Source organism: Nicotiana attenuata, unplaced genomic scaffold (assembly GCF_001879085.1).
Source record: "Nicotiana attenuata strain UT unplaced genomic scaffold, NIATTr2, whole genome shotgun sequence".
Lineage (NCBI taxonomy): Eukaryota > Viridiplantae > Streptophyta > Magnoliopsida > Solanales > Solanaceae > Nicotiana > Nicotiana attenuata.
Genome location: NW_017671041.1, coordinates 141,126 through 148,313, shown reverse-complemented (window position 1 = coordinate 148,313; position 7,188 = coordinate 141,126).

Below are 7,188 nucleotides of genomic sequence, written 5' to 3'. Positions count from 1 at the left end.
GTGCTCACATAAGTTTAGGTTTGTCACTTATTGAGTACATGGGGTCGGTTGTACTCATACTACACTTCCTGGACATTGCGTGCAGATTTCGGATGTCGATGTTGCTGTGTTCGATGGAAGCTGGATTGGAAGATGTACCTGCGTCCCAGTTGTAGCTGCCTCTTGTTCATGGTAGCCTTAGATTATAAAACTCTATTTATGTACTTTTCAAATAAAAGATGTATTTATTTCCTATCAGCTTTGTTATCTCTACTCTTAGAAGCTCATGATTTGTACTACCAGTCTTTTTGAAATATATAAGTTTTAGATAATTTCTTCCATTTAATTGTTTTATTAACTTAATTGGAAATGGATAGTTTTTAAATTGGCTTACCTAGCGGGTTGGGTTAGCTGCCATCACGACTAGTGGATTTTGGGTCATGACGGTTTGGTATCAGAGCTCTAGGTTCATAGGTTCTACAAGTAATGAGCAAGTGTCTAGTAGAGTCTTGCGGATCGCTATGATGATGTCCATACCTATCTTCGGGAGGCTACAGGGCATTTAGGATATACTTTCCATCTTTCTTTCCTTATCGTGTGACATTGATTTAGCTTGAAGCGTAATCCTTTGAATTCCTTCCACGTATTTGTATGCGCACCTGAGCGCTTGGTATGAGATGTGCATCGACGGCTCGTGATTCCCTGAATGAAGTGCGAGATGTGATTTCTGTGTGTTGATGATGGGCCAGTCTGGAGGACTTGAGGCGGGGTTTTGATGGTAGCTGGAGCACAGAGATGTTGATTGTGTGAGCACGTGCTTTTTGACTTATATGTCCAGTAGCGTCCCTATGAGTGGAATTTGTGACTAGATGAGTGGTCGGATTGCTATATGATGAGTATGATGTGACTATGGGTGTGTTCAGATAGATTGGATTTGACGAAAAGAGTTTGATTGAGATGTAGATTGGGTGCTTGATTTCCATCTTGATTTTACGTATAGTCTCGAGTTATGGGTGTGTTGACAGATCTTTTCATGTTGTTTACTTGAGGAGTGAAGTAGATTTTCATGTTGTGATATGAGTTTAGACTCAGGAATATTAAGTGATTGTGTAATGTTTATGATTGTTGAAGGGTATAAAGAGATGTTAGTTTGAGGCGAAGCGGGTGGGTTATCTTCTGCGGGGTGTCCTGAGGGTTGTGTGATCCCTATGTTGTTTTGTAGAGAGTTCTCTTTTACCAGTGAAATTTATGTGTTGAAATTTGAGTTTGGTTCGCTATTAGAGTGGGCTTAACTGTTACAAGGGTGAATGCGAGATATGCAAATAATTTGAGATATTAGATGGTTTGTGTTGCATGAGATTATGAATAAATTAGTTGAATCTCACTATGGTATTATGACAGTAATAGAGTATGGGCATTGTGAGCTATTGTGTGTTTTGATCTATGGCTTTGAGCCAAGTGGGGAGTCTGCTATTGATAAGTTGATTGCACGGTTATGTGTTATATTAGTGTCGGTTGAGGTATACTTGTGAAGCAGTTAGGGCTTGCAGAGGTCGATTTTGATGTTGAATTAAGCAAGGAACTTCTGGATACAGTTAACGTTACACTTTAAGGGTATATGAATCATGGGATTATTGAGTTATTATTCGTAAAGGATATAGTGTGCATGGAGTAGGGATTCTTTCGGTTCCTTAGAAGTATGGATTATTTCTTAGGGTGTTGGTATGCAAATGGGGCATAGGCCGTTCAGTCCGTTTGACCAGTTTAATTGAGATTTGAGCAGAGTGGATGCCTCTCGAGAATGGTTCCTATGAATTCAAGATTTATATGTGGCAATTGAGAATTTTTGCGAATCGTATATGGCTAGAAGCTGAGAGTTACATTAGATGGTGTCGAGACTCGCAGTATTTCTGTATCATTGTGGATTCTATATTTCAGTATCAAGAAGGTAAGATGAACAGCTTGAAATTCACATAAGGTCTCTTCAAAGTGGGTATCTTGGTTGTGGTACTTTTGTGGCGCTTAAGAGAGTATTCAGCGGCTTATGAGCCTTAGGGCGGTATGATTTTATGGTTAGGTCTCGTGTGGTGAGTCTTGGTTGAGGATTGTCGTATTATGGTGAGGAGAAGTATCAATTTTAAGGTAATTCAGAAGGAACTCGGGGAAATAGGACAGCTTGGTAGTAGGTAGGATCGGCATGGTAACGAATGTGATTGGCTCTTTTGGTGATTATGACGTAGTGAGTTTCTACAGGTGTTTTGTGGTGATACTCTTGGGTTTTGGCGGCCTGCGTAGCCTGGTTGTGTTAGAGGAGTTCAGTCCTGACGGTTTGGTTTTGTGCAAATGGGATTCGGAGAGTTCTTGATGGTTTCTACCATGGTTTGAGATGTATATTTTCTACTGGCATGATGAGCATGTGGTGTATCATGATCTTCTTCTGGATGGGATCAAATGGAAAGTTCTTGGCTAATTAGGTATGCAGTTGCTTGTGACTCGTAGTGAATTACGAAGTTCTCATATTTTTCGTATGATGGCATGGTTTATGCGGTGTGTTGTGTAGGATTGAGATTTGCATGTGTAAGGCCACTGTTCATTTTTGAAGGGATAGTCATGAGTCCTTAGGCAGCATGGACAGTTTCGGACGACTAGGTAAATGATATTACTATCTGGTATGGCTTGATGAGAGTATACATTTTAGAAGGGGTAATGTGTTTTTATTTATGAATACCTCATTGGTATTGCGACACTCTCTTGTTTGATCGACTGCTGGTGTTCAAATTTTGCTTGGTGGCACGGAAGAATTATAGAAGTATTCCTCGTGGGATGATCGTGTATTGGAGAAGTGTTAGAAATTCAGGCGGCGAAGTTGAAATCAGATATGGCGATTCGTGTGTTCTATGGATTTGGAGACTGGGAGTTCTCATCAGTAGATTGTTTTGTGGTTGTGAACTGTGAAAATGTAGCCAAGGTTAGTCAGAAGATAGTATGTGTTGTAATTCAGTTATTGTGGACTTTTGGGGGGTTATTTATCTATTGTCGGTGATGAGAGTTGATTTGGAGTTCATTGGTAGGTCCGATATGGATATGTGTTCTGCACCGAGTTGGATTGGTTGGCTCCATAATGCCATTGTTGAGGGATGTGCTTCTCGGTTGTTGTTGAGCTTATTCGTGTTATGAAATGATCTGTGAGTTACTTTTCTATGCTACAAGGAGTTGTGATTCGTTGGTTATATGCACATATGGTGTGGTACTATTTGAGCTTTATATCGGGATTTGAGCGGGATGAGTATTTGGGTATTGCATGATTGATTGCGCGTTTGCTATGTTCTTTCTGGATCGTGGTATTGTGTTATTTGCTCTCCGTGGTTATGGTAATGCACTTTGGCTACTTGATGTTGAATTTCGCGTGGTTATTGATTTTGAGCTAGGCAGCTCGAGGTATATAATATGGACTAGTGTTTGGATGGGATTACGCATTGCAACAAAGTTATGTTGAGATATGATCCTTTGTGTTTGATTGGTGTGTTTTGGTTCTACTGTGTGTTATAGTCTCTTAGCATGGTGTTGTGAGGGTACTTGTTAAGCTGGCAGGATGGTCCTCTCGTTTGAGGCATTTTCAGGATTGAGTACATCTGGAATGTTGCTATTTGGTGCACGGGTTACACGGGTTGTGGCTTTAAGCTGTATTGATATGTCATGTCACTAGAGTGATTATGTTAGATGGGATGAGGTCATCGTACCTAGAATGGGTTCTATATGATCTGATTGTGGTATATTTGGAAGAATATTGATGTTGATCGGCTTAGAAATGCTATAGGTCCTATCGAAAGAGAGAGAGTTCCACAACTTGTTTATCTGGCAAATGGTAATGAGTTTCAGCATGTTTCTTTCATCGTTGGCAGCGTATGAAGGTGTTGGAACGAGGCTTTGTTTGATAAGAGGTTTATTACCATTATTGGGTTATTTGAGCAGCTACTGGGATTCGAAATTATCGCTATGAGTGTTTAAGTTATGTGTTATATCATGTGATTTCATCTTGGGTTATGGCTATGTCTTGATACAACTTGTTTAGACTTATACAGTGTGTAGATGTGAGATTTTGATCTCATAGAAAATTTTCGGAGGTGGAAATTGGACTCTAAGGCTTATGGGCTACGTTTGATTAAGAAATTTCAGTCATGTTGTGTTATCAAATTTATATAGGATAGGGTGACGTGGGATCACCCCCGGGTACGTGCATAGTGAGGTTACACAGCGATTTGATGTCTTTTGGAAAAACTCTGGGCACGTTCGAGGACGAACGTATGTTTAAGTGGGGGAGGACGTAACGACCTGACCGGTCGTTTTGAGCATTTGCACTTCGCTTGGTTGTTTGAGGGCATGAGTAGCTCCGTATGATGTATTATGACTTATGTGAATCATCGGTTTTGGTCAGGTTATTCGAAATTGATTTAGAAGAATGGTTCTCAGCTAGACGCTTCAAATTAGAATGGTTTGACCAAGTTTGACTTTTTAGTAATTGACCTCGGATTGGATTTCTGATGGTTCTGTTAGCTCCGTTGGGTGATTTTGGACTTAGGATCGCGCCCGGATCGTGATTTGGAGGTCCGTAGTGGAATTTGGCTTGAAATGGCGAAAGTTGGAATTTGGAAAAGTTTGACTGGGAGTGGACTTTAGATATCGAGGTCGGATTCTGATTCCGAAAGTTGGAGCAGGTTTGTTATGTCAAATATGACTTGTGTGCAAAATTTGAGGTCTATCGGACGTGATTTGATAGGTTTCAGCATCTGTTGTGGAAGAATGAAGTTCCAAGTTCATCGAATTTGAACTGAGGTGTGATTCGTCGTTTTGATGTTGTTATGTGTGTTTTGAGGCCTCGAGTAGGTTTTTTTATGTTTTGGAACTTGTTGGTATGTTTGGACGGGGTCCCGAGGGGATCGGGTGTGTTTCAGATTGTTTTCGTATCATTTTCCTTCATGTTTTCATTGCTGAGGAGCTGCTGGTTCTAGTGTTCCGTACCTGCGATTGATATCGCACAGCTGCGATAGCCGCAAATGCGAGCCAAGCGTCGCAGATGCGAGATTTCATTGAGGAGTGGAAGTCCTCAAATGCGGAGGTAGTTGCACAGAAGCGTGACCACAGGTGCGGTCATGGCCATCGTAGAAGTGGCCATCTCGCAAAAGCGCGTCCTTTTTCGCAAAAGCGAGAGTCGCAGATGCGACCTATTGTCCGCAAATGCGGAAATTGCTCAACAGAAGCTATAAATTGAGTTTTTGGTTCTTTCTTCCTATTTTAAGATGTGGGACTCATATTGAGGCGATTATTGGAGCAAATTTCATCACAAGGATTGGGGTAAGTGTTCTCTACTCAGTTTTTATTATATTTCATGTATCCATCTTCATTTTTAGCAATTGGTTGATGAATTGAAAGAGAAATTTAGGGGTTGTGGCCTAAAGTTTCATAATATTAAATTTTGAGTTTTGATCAACGATTTGGAGTCGGAATTGAGTGAAACTAGTATGGTTGGACTCGTAATTGAATGGGTTGTCGGATTTTGTGAGTTTTGTCGGATTTTGAGGGTGCGGGCCCGGGTGTGATTTTTGGGCGGATTTGGGATTTGACTTTGGATTTGATCTTTATCATTTATAGTTGTTTCCTTGTGCTTCATCTGATGTATTTGAGTTGCTTTTGGATAGTTTTGAGCCGTTCGGAGGTCGCTACATGCGTGATGGCATTCTTGGAGCATCGGGCTTGCTTGGTGTTGGAATTGGCTTGTTCGAGATAAGTAACTCTTCTAACCTTAGTGTTGAGGGTATAAGACCCCGAATTATGTGCTATGTGATTGATGTTGAGGTGACGCACATGCTAGGTGACGGGCGTGTTGGCGTGCACCCTATGAATTGTGACTCTGTTGTTTCCAGGGCACTGAATAGTGGCCCTATTTTGTTGAAATATGTATTTTTACCATGTGATAAAGTAAACGAGTTGTACATCATGCTATATATCATGTTTATGCTTTAAGCTGATATTGTTGGGATCCATATTGGTCATTTCTTGCAGTCATCTCATTAATTTCGTTGATATTTCATACTTAGTCACATTCATGCACTCAAATCATATCTCAACCTCAGTTATTACTTATTGATACATCATATCATTGTTCCGAATCAGTTTTCATGACATTGTGAGCCCGTAGGTGAGACTGGAGAGATGATGACTGAAAGAGGCCGAGGGACTAATTGTGAGGTTATTTATACTATAGCACGTTAGTTGTCTGTGCAACACGTGAGTTGTCCATGCGGATTCTGATATTGATACTATAGCACGTGAGTTGTCCGTGCAACACGTGAGTTGTCCGTGGAGATTATAGCATTTAGATTGAAGGAGCCCCTCCGGAGTCTGCACACCCCCAGTGAGCGCGGTTGATTATTTTGAGGGATGGATCTTCCCTAGACATGGATCTTGCCCGAAGCATTTATATACCTGGAGATGTATCTTCTCCATGGGGCCGGATTAGCCTTCCTCGGTACTGCATGACTGATAGTCAGTGATGTATATATTCCGGGATGGATCTTCCCTGGGCCGTATGGGCCATATACAGTATCGAGTGGTTGAGCATGATGAGTGGAAAGTGTGGGACAGTGAGGTTGAGTACTATGAGAGTGTGAGTACATGATTCATCTCTGAGATACATGGCATTGGCATGCACACATGACATACATGCATAGAGATGCATTTTCCCTCATGTTGTACGGTATCACGTCATTCATGACTTTTTACACATATTGATATTTGGTCATATAGAGGTATTTCACACTTGCTATCATGATATCTGAATATGAAATATCTTATTTATTATGAAAAGGATTTTTAGAAAAATTACAGTTTTTAAACTATCTCATATTTTACGATGATTTCGGTAAAGGATTTGAGTTTTCACTGATATTCTTAAAAAGCGAAACTATTTTTGGAAACTGCAAAAAGCTGATCATCTTATCTCTGAGTTACTTCCTTATTTATATATGGTCTACGTTGTTATGAACTGCTATTAGTTATTGTTGTTGGACCTGACCTATGTTCCAGCTCGTTAGTGCTTTCAACCTAAGTTTATGTTTGTCACTTATTGAGTACATGGGGTCGGTTGTACTCATACTACACTTCCTGCATATTGCGTGTTAATTTCAGATGTCGATGTTGTTGTGTTCGACG